At 45.5% G+C, this 14,971-nt stretch overlaps 1 protein-coding gene across 3 annotated transcripts in view; it reads left to right on the top strand.

Annotated features, from left to right (window-relative positions):
* The window catches only part of ARHGEF6 (Rac/Cdc42 guanine nucleotide exchange factor 6), a 131,488-nt gene that overhangs the window by 4,353 nt on the left and 112,164 nt on the right, over positions 1-14,971 (top strand). Inside the window, exon 2 of one of the 3 annotated variants that reach the window (XM_059385981.1) lies at positions 6,002-6,079. The exons of the other annotated variants lie outside the window; for them this stretch is intronic. The gene's annotated coding sequence lies outside the window, so the exon portion shown is untranslated. The remainder of the gene's footprint in view (positions 1-6,001; positions 6,080-14,971) is intronic. 3 annotated transcript variants of the gene reach the window in all.

Raw genomic sequence — 14,971 nt, forward strand, 5'->3', positions numbered from 1 at the left:
CACACCCAGATGTGCTCTCTAACTGGAACCAAACTAGGAATCGATAATAGAAATGCAACAGGGAAATCAAAACATTTGGAAAGAAAACTTTAGCACTATTAAGTAATCCATGGATCAAAGAGAAAATTTCAAAGGAAAATTTTAAAATATATAGAATTGAATAACAGTACAACATACGTGGGACTCATTGAAGGCATTGCTGGAAGGGAAATTTTTTTTATATAGTAGCTTAGTTGATATGTAATTTACCCTTTTAAAGTATGCAACTCAGTGGTTTTTAGTACATTCACAGAGTTGTGCCTCCACCACCATGAATTTATTTTCATCACCCCAAGAAGAAACCCTGTAACTGTTTGCAGTTACTTCCCATTCCCCATGTTCCTCTCTGCCTCTCGGTCCTAGAAATAACTAATCTACTTTCTGTTTCTGTGGATTTGCGTATTCTTCTCACATGTAAATGTAATCTTACAATATGTGGCTTTTTGTGACCGGCTTGTTTCACTTAACATGTTTTCGAGGTTCATCCATGTTGTGGCATCTATCAGTACTTGATTCCTTTTAATTTCCCCCAAATATTTTATTTATTTATTTGTCAGAGAGCCAGAGCACACAAGTGGGGGAAGCTGTAGGCAGAGGGAGACGCGGGCTCCCCACTGAGCAAGGAGCCAGATGTAGGACTCGATCCCAGGGCCCTGGGATCATGATCTGAGCCGAGGGCAGCTGCTTAACTGTCTGAGCCACCCAGGCGTCCCAGTACTTCATTCCTTTTATTAATCAAGTAATACTGTGTTGTTTGTTCACCCATTCAACAACTGAGGGACAGTGGAGTAGTTCACAATTCTATTGGTTGTTGTGAATAAGGGTTCTGGGACTGGTCCTGTGCAGGTTCTTTTGTAACCATATGTGTCCAGTTCTCCTGGGTATATACACCCAGAGTCCTATAGTAACTCACTTTTACCATTTTGAGTTAATAACAAAATTCTTTTCCAAAATGAAACCATTCTCCAATCCCATGAAAGAGAAATTTTTAAAACTAGAAAAGAGGAAAGTTCTCAAATCAATAACTTAAGTTTCTCTCTTGAAGCAACTAGAAAACAAAAAGCAAAATGAAACCAAAGCAGAAGGAAGGAGATAATAAAAATGAGGGCAGAAATCCCCAAAATTGAGGGGTGCCTGGGTGGCTCAGTTGATGAAGCATCTGACTCTTGATTTTGGTGGTGAGATCAAGCCCTGCAGCGGGTTCCGTGCTGCGAATGGAGCCTGCTTAAGATTCTCTCTTCCCCCTCTCCCCTCTCCCTGCTAGTTCTCTCTTAAAAAAAAAAAAAAATCACTGAAATTGTAAACAGGAAAACAATAGAGAAAGTGAAACAATAAGTGATTGTTCTGGGCGCCTGGGTGGCTCAGTTGGTTAGATGACTGCCTTCGGCTCAGGTCATGATCCTGGAGTCCCAGGATCGAGTCCTGCATCGGGCTCCCAACTCCCTGGGGAGTCTGCTTCTCCCTCTGGCCTTCTCCCCTCTCATGCTCTCTCTCTTTCTCTCAAATAAATAAATAAAATCTTTTTTAAAAAAGTGATTCTTCTAAAATAATAAAATTGATAAAGCTCTAGCAAGGTTGACAAAGATAAAAAGAGAAGACATAAATACCAATATCAGGAACCAGACTATAGATCCTGCAGATGCAGAAAGAATTAAAGAGGAGTATCAGGAACAACTTGGCACTCCTAAATTTGAAAACTTAGAAGAAAGGTGCCAATTCCTCCAAACCACAAAGTACCTGTGATGGTAAATTTTACGTGTCCTCTTGACTGGGCGAAGGGATGCCCAGATAAATAATCTAACATTATTTGTGGGAATGTCTGTGGGGGGTGTTTCATGGAGCTGCTTTGCTCGCACGTGTGGAGAGCTGGTGTTGCCTGAGTTGACGTTCCCCCTCACAAAAGCCTGTTCCTCCTCACCTGCAAGCCATGCGTGGTCTTTTCCCAATGATTGACCGATGTGGGAGCATGAAAGTTTGTTTCCTCTGGCTTAAGTAGAGACAAACTTTTGAGTCAAAATTTATGCTCAGAGTCCCCCACGTGGATCATACTGAAGCAATCCTCCACAGGGATCTTGCCAGAAATTATGCACTTGGTTAGCTTTTTCCTGTTTCCTGTTACGCTTCCTCCGTTCTCTTGTCGGGTTCTCCGGGGAACACTTCTTAAAGTTCGTTGCATGGATATGGGGGTGCCTGGGTGACTTAGTTGTGTCAGTGTGTCACTTTGGCTCAGGTCATGATCTCAGGGTTGTGAAATTGAGCCCCATGTTGGGTTCTGCTCAGTGGGAAGTCTGCTGGAGATTCTCTCTGGCCCTCTCTTTCTGGCCCTCGCCCCTGTGCTCTTTCTCTCTAAAAGAAATAATCAATCAAGAAAATTCCATGTGCGTGAATTCTCATCTCAACATTTGCTTCTGGAGAACCCACCCCGAGACAAGGGGGGCTCCTTATTCTTTATTCCCCAGGTTTCGGGTAGGGGGACATTTATTAAAGTAACACTTCTTTATGTCCTTCACTCACTTTCCTCCCTGCGGGGGAGGAGTGACATGCTGAACTGTGAGTTTGGGACTAGGAATTTCATATCTGTTGATAATCAGATACTCTGTGAACCCGTAGGTAGTGGTGCCGGCTGCGGCCTTCCTTGTGGGCAGCTAAGGCAAGTCCATACTTGGCATGTGTGTCAGCCTCTGCCAGAATGAACTACTGACCTTTCCAAAGGGAAGAGGTCAAGATAAAATCATTTTGACGCCAAGTCCGTGGTTGCTGTCCTCAGGGGATGGTGTCATATTGGGGATTTATCTCTGGTCTGTGTTGCTGGAAGGTCAGATACCTGAACACAGCAATATGTCAATACATCTTGGGAAGAGGAAGGCCATGCTGCCAGACCCGTGCGTAGCCTCCGTCACATCAGCCGGCCAGTTCGTCCTGTCTTCTTGGCCATTTAGTGCTGCTGCTGCTCTCTGGTGGGTGTCGATGTGAAAAGACAAAACCCTTCGTGTTGTGCCATTCCCCTAAGTCCACCCATGTGCCTCTTTCTTAGACGTCCTTGACCCCAGTCTTCTCATCTTTCCGTTCCAAACCCCTGACCAGCCAACCAGATCCGCTGTGGCCATGAACCAGTATGTGTCATAACACCAGGACACTTCTTCCACACAGAGAGGATGACCAAGTGTACCACCAAAAGCCCTCCCCGTGTCTTTTCTAGAAATCCCTGAGTGTGGCCAGAGGGAAGCAGCTGCACAGCCGACCCATCCACGAGCCAGGTGGGAGCTCTTTCCTTTCATGGCAGCTTGTCACGAGTGGTGCACACGGTTGTCTTCCGTGTGCCCATAGCTGTGAGTTGGAGACGTAGCAGGGGTGGTAAGTCACCCATTCGTGTGTCTGGAACACCTGTTCCCGCAGCTTGCTTGTGCCCCCTGGGCCCGCCAGGGCCTCATCCTGCTGCAGGTACCACTTTTTATCTTACAATGGGTTGCTGCTGGGCCTGTGCAGCCTTATGACTGGGTAGCTCTGACAGAACCCAGCTCATGATGGCCAGTTCTGGGAATACGATGTCACTTGATGTCCCAAGGTCAATGCTCAAATCTCTTCCACAGCCCATAGCATGTCAGGAGCTCGTTTTCAAATGATAGTTCTCCGCTTCCAGAGAACTGGCATGGTCTTGCTCCAGAACCCTAAGGGTCTGCACTATACTGCTCCATTTTGAGCTTATCAGCACTTTTTTTTTTTTTTAAAGATTTTATTTACTTATTTGACAGAGATCACAAGTAGGCAGAGAGGCAGGCAGAGAGAGAGGAGGAAGCAGGCTCTCTGCTCAGCAGAGAGCCTGATGCGGGGCTGGATCCCAGAACTCCAGGATCATGACCTGAGCCGAAGGCAGAGGCTTTAACCCACTGAGCCACCCAGGCGCCCCTTATCAGCACTTTTTTTTTTTTTCTTAGAGAGGGAGAGAGTGTGAACAAGCACATGCAAGCAGAGGGAGGGGCAGAGGGCGAGGAAGAAGGAATCCCAAGCAGATTCTGTGCTGAGCGTGGAGCCCAATCCGGGGCTGGATCCTATGACCCTGAGCTGAGATCATGACCCAAGCTGAAACCAAGAGTCAGTCGCCCAACTGACTGCTACCCAGGTGCCCCAGCACTTTTTTTTTAAATTTAACCACAGATACATTTTGGGGTGCCTGGCTGGCTCAGTTGAAAGAGCATGTGACTTTTGAGTTCAAGTCCCATGTTGGGTGTGGAGATTACAAAAAAACAAAAACAAAAACAAAAACAAACAAACAAAAAAAAACCCCGAAAAAACCCAAACCAAACCAAAACTACATATATAAAAACAAACAAACAAACCCATAGATACCTCTAGTATTTTTTTTTTTTTAAAGATTTTATTTATTCACCTGACAGAGAGAAATCACAAGTAGGCAGAGAGGCAGGCAGAGAGAGAGAGAGAGGAGGAAGCAGGCTCCCTGCTGAGCAGAGAGCCCGATGCGGGACTCGATCCCAGGACCCTGAGATCATGACCTGAGCCGAAGGCAGCGGCTTAACCACTGAGCCACCCAGGCGCCCCTAGATACCTCTAGTATTATGGAACTTTCTGGATCATCTGACCCAAGTGGCAGATTTGCATTTACTACAGCTTGAACTGGCCCCAGAGCCCATTCTTGCACTGGGCCTAATTCAGAACTAGTAGCCTTCTAGTTCATCCAATAAACGGACCAGTGCGGTATTCCCAGTCTGGGAACATGTTGCTTCCAGACCTGAAGAGATCCACTTTTACACCCTTCCTTAGAGGGTGGAGGAGTTTCAAAGCTCGAAAATCACTTTGGAGCAAATGTCTTGGCCTTTCCCAGACCCCAGATTGCTAAAGCCCTCACTCGTGGGGCTCATCAGTGCATGTTCGTAAGGTTTATCTTGGCCTCTCCAGAGCGCATATGTCCTGGACCACCCAGGGTACTTCTGCTTTTCACTCCTCAGATTTGATTAACATACCATCAATATTATGGACCCATATGATGATCTATGAAATAGCCAGATGGTTTAGGTCCCTTGGTGCTGTAATAGGCGAGAGAACAGGAGAAAAAACATAGCCCTGGGGTAAGATTGTGAATCCGTATTGGTGTCTGTTCCATGAGAATGGAAAGTGTTTTTGATTTTTCTTCCAGATGGGCATGAAAAAATTTATTTTCCCAAATCTGTAGCCACCTGCCACCTGCCAGAGGCTGTGTTAATCTGCTCCAGTAAAGATACCACATCCAGCCCAGTAAATGTAATTGGGACTATTACTGGGCAGGAGCCAGACTAATTAAATGGGGATACGGTAGGGGACCGTGACTATAGCATCATCTAATTTTCTGAGGGTGACGCTAATTTTTGCCATCCCCGGCGCCCCTGTCGGGGGATGTGACGTTTTTTATTTACTATCTTGGTCACTAGAGGATTTTTTTGTCGAGGGGGTAGGGTTTCAGGGGCTTCCATAGTGCCTGCCTTTCCTATTACAGTAGGAAAAGGGTTGTGACTTTTCCATTGGGGCAGTTGACTGCTGTCTTCGTCTGTTTGGGCTGCTGGAGCAAGACATCGGAGACTGGGGGGGGGCTTATAACCTAAACATGTATCCGAGGCCGGGAAATCCACGACCAAGGTGATGGCAGATTCCGTATCTGCTGGGAACCCGCTTCCTGGTTCATAGACAGCCAAGGCGTCTCTTCACTGTAACTTCACATGACAGGAGGGGTGAGGGAGCTCTCTGGGGCTTCTTCCATAAGGGCATTAACCCCAGTCATGAGGGCGCCTCCTTCATGACCTCATCACCTCCCTAAGGCCCCACCTCCAAATTCCCTCTCATTGGGGATTAAGTTTCAACATAGGAATTTTGAGGGGGATACAGCCAACTATAGCCACCTTAGACGGCTGCTTATCTAATCTTCATTGTATATAAAGCAATACCCTTGTTGTCTGTGCTATCTTGCCCCTAGGACGCCATGTTTTGGGAGTCATCTCCTTAGACACCTGTGGGTCAGGCTTGGTGACATCCGACCTTCCTGCGCTCTGTGGTAATTATGCCCACCTTGCTTCTGACGGTTACATGCTATGTCCTGGCCTCCCCACTCCAGAGTCCTAACACCCCACCTGCTCCTAGGGAGCCCAGTTTCATAAGAGCATCTCCTGTCGCCAGCCCTGCCTCATGTCCCTCATGTCCCTCCCTCCTCCTTCCTGTTCCAGCAGCATCAGAATCCAAAACCTTGTTTGCCATTGCTTAGGAAGGAGTCCGGTATTTAGGACAAAGAATTCCTCAGGGGTTTTTGACTCCCCTGTTGCTTTTTCTAATCATTTACAGGAAAACTTGGAGAAATTTGTTCCACTAGAGGGATCTGTAATTTTCAAAATGTAGATGGTTTGCTGGCAGCCCCAGAAACCGGAGAGCAATGTAATACTGATTGATGCTTTGGCTTGGTTATACTTTTTTGCTTTATAAGGGGCATAAGGCCTCACTAGACAAATTGAAGTATCACTAGCCCGAGGTAGAAGATTGAGGGCGTCTGTTGTCGCGACTACAGACAGTGACAAGCTAGGGAATCAACCCATTCTGCAGATCAAACCACTGACTAAAAAAAAACTTAAGACAGTTTTGTTTTGAGACCAGTGCGATATTGCAGACAGGGAGTGACAGTTTTCTCTGGCGAAGCAAATGCATGACAATCCTCCCGACCTTCTGGTTCGGTTTCTGGAATCTAAGGAGGGTTTGGACAACAGAAATTGATAATACCCTCTCTCCCAGTGTTGGGGATTCCAAATATTGAAAACTCTGACCTCATTTATATGATGTTCTTGTTCAGAATGCAGATGTCATAGTATTTACCCACAGCTAATGTGCTCTGCCTGGAGGTGGCCAACGTCAGGCCTCCTGTGCTATGACGACTTACCGACCGACCTTGGAGGCTCACGTTTTGTCTGGAATTCAACCTGTGCATGCAGACGGTTCATACTAGTTCCTACAGCTGTAGTTCTTAGTTCTGGACTTCAAAGCAGCATATAAAATCAACTGCTAGTTAATATCTGTTTGGGTGCTGGTCGTGCAACAGCACAACTTACAAAACACTGGAGGATTTTTTCCTTTATTAAGCTAAAAAGAGGGGCACCTGGGTGGCTCAGTGGGTTGAAGCCTCTGCCTTCGACTTAGGTCATGATCCCCGCATCAGGCTCTCTGCTTGGTGGGGAGCCTGCTTCACTTCCTCTCTCTCTCTCTGCCTGCCTCTCTGCCTACTTGTGATCTCTGTCTGTCAAATAAATAAAATCTTTAAAAAAAAAAAGGAAAAAAAGCTAAAAAGATTGTTCATGGACAGAATATCTCCTGGAAAACTGGTAGCTGATTCATTAGGGGCTTTACAGCAAAATGCTCAGCCCCTAGACTTTGTTCTGCCGACTACAGCTGCAGTGGGACTGTGGACACATGGTAACTCCAAGTTTAGACGCCCTCTTCTCCCTACAGTAAGAAACTTTTGTTGTTAAAAAAAAAAAAGTGGAAAATAAATAAATAAGGTGCTTCACCAAAGGAAATGGACCAAGGGACTGAAACAGAAGCCAAATTTGACCGGGCTATGGGAATTATCTGACACTATTTTTTTTTTAAGATTTTATTTATTTATTTGACAGAGAGAGAGATCACAAGTAGGCAGAGAGGCAGGCAGAGAGAGAGGAGGAAGCAGGCTACCTGCCGAGCAGAGAGCCCAATGCAGGACTCGATCCCAGGATCCTGAGATCATGACCTGAGCCAAAGGCAGCGGCTTAACCCACTGAGCTACCCAGGTGCCCCTATCTGACACTATTTTTTATGCCCCAGTTAGTGTTGTTTCATCAACAAAACCATCTGAATAGAAGGACATTTTAAAGGTATTTTACTCTTTTTTTAAAAAAAAGATTTTATTTATTTATTTATTTGAGAGAGACAGAGCCAGCGAGAGAGAGCACAAGCAGGGGGAGAGACAGAGGGAGAAGCAGACTCCCCACTGAGCAGGGAGCCCGATGCGGGACTTGATCCCAGCAGGGGAGGGGGGACTCCCCACCCCAAGGATCATGACCTGAGCTGAAGGCGGACGCCTAACCAACTGAGCCGCCCAGGCGCCCCAACACTTGACTCTTAACTATGCCTACCAAAAGGATGGAATTATTCAAAATATATTAAAGAGATGCACTATTTATCAGTAGAATTCTGTACAGGCCACTCCCAAGGTGTGCCCCAGAGCATCTCCCTAACCAGTTTTACCCGGGTCCTGGAGGAAGTTGGATTTCATAAAACTAGCCAATGCTTGCAGAAGGTAAGAGATTTGTCTCGTTATGATATATATGACATTTAGAGGGCCTGAAAATTTTCCCACTTCAAAAGCTGGTGTTCAGACAGTGCTGTAGGGCTTGTTTGATGCACACAGTGCCCACTTTTGGTATACTGGAGCATACTGACTAGGACAAAGGAAATCATTTTATTTCTTCTGTTGTCTAGGAATTATGCCAATGTTGGCAGGTTCCTGTAAGCCTCAGTCCTCTGGATATGCAGAGCAAATGAATCAAACTCCTTGGCTAAGATTCAGCAGTCTACCAGGCTAAAGTGACCTAGAGGCTTATTAAAATTTAAAGTGACCCCTGTAAGCAAGCACGCACTCTCTCCCTTTGAACTTAGTTTGGCAGTTCTATGAATTTGGGTCTGAGGCCAGCTCCTGTGCCTTATTTAACTGAAGTTTCTCATATTCGTGTTCAGTATTTTATTTATTTTTAAATTTTTTTTCAGTGTTCCAAGATACATTGTTTATGCACCACACCCAGCACTCCATGCAGTACAGGCCCTCCTTAGTACCCACCACCGGGCTCACCCCACCTCCCACCCTCCTCCCCTCCAAACCCTCAGTTTGTTTCTCAGAGTCCACAGTCTCTCATGGTTTGTCTCCCCCACTGATATCCCCCCACTCCCTTCTCCTCTCCATCTCCCCATGTCCTCCATGTTATTCCTCATGCTCCACAAATAAGCAAAACCATAATTGATTCTCTCTGCTTGACTTATTTCACTCAGCATAATCCCCTCCAGTCCCGTCCATGTTGATACAAAAGTTGGGTGTTCATCCTTTCTGAAGGAGGCATAATACTCCATCTGTATCTTTGAGGTGAATACCCAGTAGTGCAATGGAAGGGTCATAGGGAAGCTCTATTTTTAATTTCTTGAGGAATCTCCACACTGTTTTCCAAAGTGGCTGCACCAACTTGCATTCCCACCAACAGTGGAAGAGGGTTCCCCTTTCTCCACATCCCCTCCAACACACGTTGTTTCCTGTCTTGCTAATTCTGGCCATTCCGATTGGTGTAAGGTGGTATCTCAGTGTGGTTTTGATTTGACTCTCCCTCATGTTCAGTATTTTAAAGGGCTTCTCTCTTTCTTAGAAACCTGGAGACTTAAGGTCATAGGACCTGGAAGGACCTGCCTCAAGAAGTCTAACCCCTCTAACAGTTGGGAAACTTCGTCTATGTAACTGTATTCCGGAAGAAAGACAGGCTGTCACCTAGCTGAAAGGTACACTGTCAAGTGCTGCTGATCACCCACATGGTCAGCAAAGTAAAGGAGAAACTTAGCTTTCACCACAGGAAGTCAGCACCCAAGGAAGACTGCACTGTGGTTCCTACAAAGGACCTTTCTAGAATAATGGATATTGATAGTGAACTTTAATGAAAAGAGATAGTCTAGAAAATTGATTACTGTTCTCATAGGCTACATTGATGTCCCCCTCCTGGAAGTGGTTATTACCATTACTTGAAAGAATCACAATTACTTAAAAAAAAAAAAAAGAATCACAATTACTAAGAAAAAAAGTGTTGGTACACTACTCTTTCTTTCTGCACTCCAAGTAATGGTTCCCACAACCACGTATTCCGGATAGCTCTACATCAGGCTCTTGGTATGGGCATGATCTGGGTTTCCAAATCCAACATTCTGATTATTGGCACAGTGCAGGAGGGACCATCTTTATTAGTAATTTTTGACTATAACAAACTCGAAGTCGTTACTGTGCCTCTGTGTCCTCAATCTCTCAATTTAACACAGGTATCTTTTGTTGACTGGTTTGATCGGAGGGTTGATGTAGAAAATAAAAAAGCAAAAACAATGAATTAACAAACACTAGAAATCGAAACTGCGGAACTCAGATCTGATATCACGAGATTAACCTTGGGAGGTAAGTTCTCTCTGGTCCCAGTATAGATGGATAAACAAAATGAATGCCTGCTATGTCTGGTCAGTTGACTGTTCAAGAATATAAGCACTGATTTAGACTAATGTGAAAAATGACCCCATAGGAGCGGTGTATCCTCAAGACTTAAGACATTACACACATACAGTAAACACCAGAGGTTCTGTCCATATCTTGAACTGCTGCCTCATCATAGGACTCAAGGGGTCCCTGGGTGGCTCAGTCAGTTAAGCATCTGACTCTTGGTTTCTGCTCAGGTCATGGTCTTATGGGATGTAGGATCCAGCCCCACATCAGACTCCACGCTCAGTAGGGGATCTGCTTGAAGATTCTCTCCCTCTGCCCCTCCCCACCTCTCTCCCTCTCTCTTTCTCTCTCTGTGTCTCTCTAAAATAAACCTTTTAAAAAGTAATAAGACTTTGATACTAGATGATGGGCATGGGAATCTTTGTATTTCAAATCTTGAAAAAAATTATTTGGAAAGATCGAACATTTACTGAAAGGCCTAAATTATGTGATAATGATGTTGCTTATGTCATTGATGGACCTCGGTGAAAATTTATTGGCCTTAAAAGGAAAAAAAAATTTTTTTTTAAAGATTTTATTTATTTATTTGACATAGAGAAATCACAAGTAGATGGAGAGGCAGGCAGAGAGAGAGAGAGAGAGGGAAGCAGGCTCCCTGCCGAGCAGAGAGCCCGATGCGGGACTCGATCCCAGGACCCTGGCACCATGACCTGAGCCGAAGGCAGCGGCTTAACCCACTGAGCCAACCAGGCGCCCCGGAAAAAAAAATTTTTAAATAGTGTATTTATTTCTTTGAGAGAGAGAGGGAGCAGGAGCACAAGCAGGGGGAGGGACAGAGGGAGAGGGAAAAGCAAACTCCTCACTGAGCAGGGAGCCTGATGCAGACTCCATCCCAGGCCTCTGGCAGCTTGACCTGAGCCAAAGGTAGACGCTTAATGGACTGAGCCACCCAGGCGTCCTTCTATCGCACTTTTGAGGATTGCTTTGCTTTGTGTTTTTCTATGCATTTGCTTGATTTAGATGGTTTCATCTTCTCCAGAGAAAGGAAAAAAATGGTGATGATTAAAACATTTTCACCGTGATTATTTTATATTAACACAGGGAGGAGATTATAAGGACAAATAAACAGTTAAAATAAGGGGTTTAGGGGCACCTGAGTGGCTCAGTGGGTTAAGCGTCTGCCTTCAGCTTAGGTCATGATCTCAGGGTCCTAGGATCGAGTCCCGCGTTGGGCTCTCTGCACAGCGGGGAGCCTGGTTCCCATTCTGTCTCTGCCTGCCTCTCTGCCTACTTGTGATCTGTGTGTCAAAGAAATAAATAAAATCTTAAAAAAAAAATAAAGTAAGGGGTTTAATTTTCCCGTTAAAAATAAGTCATGATAGGGACGCCTGGGTGGCTCAGTTGGTTAAGCAGCTGCCTTCGGCTCAGGTCATGATCCCAGTGTCCTGGGATCGAGTCCTACATCGGGCTCCTTGCTCTGCAGGGAGCCTGCTTCTCCCTCTGCCTCTGCCTGCCATTCTGTCTGCCTGTGCTCGCTCTCTCACCCTCTCTCTCTCTGATAAATAAATAACATCTTAAAAAAAAAATAAGTCATGATATCTCCCTCCCTTTTCTTTTCTCAAAGCATTTACCTTAGAAACTTGTAATTTTAAGCACTTCCTCATCTCTTTGAAATGTATGTAAATCTTTTTGAAGACTACGTAGACCTTTTGTCAGCTTTGGAACTCAGGAGTGTCTTTCTCAAGGACCTGGGAATATCTCTTTGATGTGAACTTCTAGAGAGATGGCATCCCTGGGGCGCCTGGGAGGCTCAGTCAGTTAAGCGTCTGACTCTTGGTTTCTGTTCAGGGTCATGAGATTAAACCCCAAGATGGGCTCTGTGCTCAGCGGGGAGTTGGCTTCTCTCCCTCTCCCTCTGCCCCTCCTGCCCCTGCTCTTGTGTGTGCAAGCGCACTTTCTCTTCCCCTCTCTCTCAAATAAATAAATGTATCTTTAAAAAAATATTTAGAGGGGTGCCTGTGTGGCTCAGTGTAACCCACATCAAGCCCCACATCGGGCTCTCTGCTCAGCAGGGAGCCTGCCTCTATGCCTACTTGTGGTCTCTGTCAAATAAAAAAATAAAAAATCTTTAAAAAAAGTATTTAGAGATAGCTATGTCCCAGCTTCTGTGGGAGGGTAGGAGCCTAACTTTGGTTGGCACCTTGCTCCGAGTTGCAAAACTACTTCCTGTCATAAAGGTATGAGAATTTGGTTTTTGTTTATTGGTTTTTATGTTTTTCTTTGTGGTTGTTTTGGGGGGTGGAGGGAGAGGGGGAGAGAGAATCTTAAGTAGTTTCCATGCCCAGCATGGAGCCCATCACAAGCCTTGCCCCACAACCCTGAGATCATGACCTGAGCCGAAATTAAGAGTCGAATGCTTAGCTGACTGAGCCACTTAGGCGTCCCTGTTTTTTTTTTTTTTTAAGATTTTATTTTATTTATTTATTTAATTTATTTTTTTAAAAGATTTTTTTTTTTTAAAGATTTTATTTATTTATTTGACAGAGAGAGATCACAAGTAGATGGAGAGGCAGGTAGAGAGAGAGGAAGGGAAGCAGGCTCCCTGCTGAGCAGAGAGCCCGATGCGGGACTCGATCCCAGGACCCTGAGATCATGACCTGAGCCGAAGGCAGCGGCTTAACCCACTGAGCCACCCAGGCGCCCTATTTTTTTTAAAAGATTTTATTTATTTGTCAGAGCGAGCGAGAGCGAGCACAGGCAGACAGAGTGGAAGGAAGAGTCAGACGGAGAAGCAGGCTCCCTGCCGAGCAAGGAGCCCGATATGGGACTCTATCCCAGGACGCTGGGATCATGACCTGAGCCGAAGGCAGCTGCTTAACCAACTGAGCCACCCAGGCGTCCCTTAAGATTTTATTTTATAAATAATCTCTATGCCCAGTGTGGGCTTGAACTCAACCCCAACATAAAGAGTCACATGCTCACCCAATAAGCTAGCCAGGCACCCCTGGAAAGTTGGATTTCTTAGCTCCATAAAGCCAATTAGCTAACAGATATTTACGCAGATTACAAAGTAAAGTTAGGGTTATCTATGTGTGACAAATGGCACTGTCAGGCCCTCTTCCTTAATATATATGTATCTTCAGAACGTGCATGTAGTAGGTTGTATCTGCCTGGCTGTTTCTTTTTTTTTCTTTTAAGATTTTTATTTATTTATTTGACAGAGATCACAAGCAGGCAGAGAGGCAGGCAGAGAGAGAGAGAAGCAGGCTCCCTGCTGAGCAGAGAGCCCGATGCGGGGCTCGATCCCAGGATTCTGGGATCATGACCTGAGCTGAAGGCAGGGGCCTTCACCCACTGAGCTACCCAGGCGCCCCTGTCTGGATGTTTCAAAGGGTGAGATTTCTTTCTGTCTTTGCAGTCTCTTAGTAGCTCACCTGTGATGCACATCACTTTCTGGTTTAATGCTTATTCAATAATAAAAGTTTTCTCTTTCTCTACTATCATTATGGGGATGATTTCTGGGTTTGGAGACTATTTCATTTTTTTTTTAAATTGTATTTCTCCAGCTTAAGCAAAATAATGAGCCCTCCCCAAGATGTCCATGTCCTAATCTTTGGGACCTGTGAATTTTTACCTGACGTTGGCAAAAGGGATTTTGCAGATGGGATTAAGAGAGATGGGGAAGTGATCCCTGATTGTCCAGGTGGTTCCAGTCTAACCACATGAGCTCTTAAAAATGGAAGGGGGGGCAGAAGAGTGGGGCAGAGCTGTGATATGAGGATGCAACCTGCTGTTGCTAGTTTTGAAGATGGAGAAAGGGAGTGGAAAGCTGGGACGAGCAGGTGTCTTAGTCTATTCAGGCTGCTGTAATAAATACCCCAGATTGGGTAGTTTCTAAACAACTTCTTACAGTTCTGGATGCTGGAAGGTTCAAGATCAAGATGCCAGCATGGTTGGGTGAGGTCCTTCCTCCTGGTTCAGAGCCAGTGCTTACTTTTTCTTTTTTTAGATTTTATTTATTTATAGAGAGAGTGCACAAGCAGGAGAAATGGGAGGTAGAGGGAGAAGCAGACTCCCTGCCAAGCACAGAGCCCAATGTGGGGCTCAATCCCAGGACCCCGGCATCATGACTTGACCCCAAGGCAGATGCTTAACCCACTGAGTCACCCAGGTTTCTGCCCACTGCCTTTTTTTTTTTTTTTTAAGATCTTAAGTGCTTTCACACTATGTCCTCACTTGGTGAAAAGGATTGGAGAGCTCTCTGAGGCCTATTTTCTTTTTTAAGATTTTATTTATTTATTTGACAGAGATCACAAGTAGGCAGAGAGGCAGACAGAGCGAGAGGGGGAAGCAGGCTCCCTGCTGAACAGAGAGCCCGACTCGGGGCTCAGTCCCAGGACCCTGAGATCATGACCTGAGCCGAGGGCAGAGGCTTAACCCACTGAGCCACCCAGGTGCCCCTATTTTTATATTTCTAAGTAGTCTCTGTACCCAACATGGGGCTTGAATTTACAAGCCCAAGATAAGATTCGCATGCTCCACCTCCTGAGCCAGCCAGGTGCTCCTCCCTGGGGGGGGGGGGTGTCTCTTTTATAAGACACTTACTCCATTTATGAGGGCTCCACCCTCGTGACCTCCTCACTATCCCAAGGCCCCGCCTCCTACAACCATCCTATCTGAGAGTGAGGA

Source organism: Mustela nigripes, chromosome X, assembly GCF_022355385.1.
Source record: "Mustela nigripes isolate SB6536 chromosome X, MUSNIG.SB6536, whole genome shotgun sequence".
Taxonomy (NCBI): Eukaryota; Metazoa; Chordata; class Mammalia; order Carnivora; family Mustelidae; genus Mustela; species Mustela nigripes.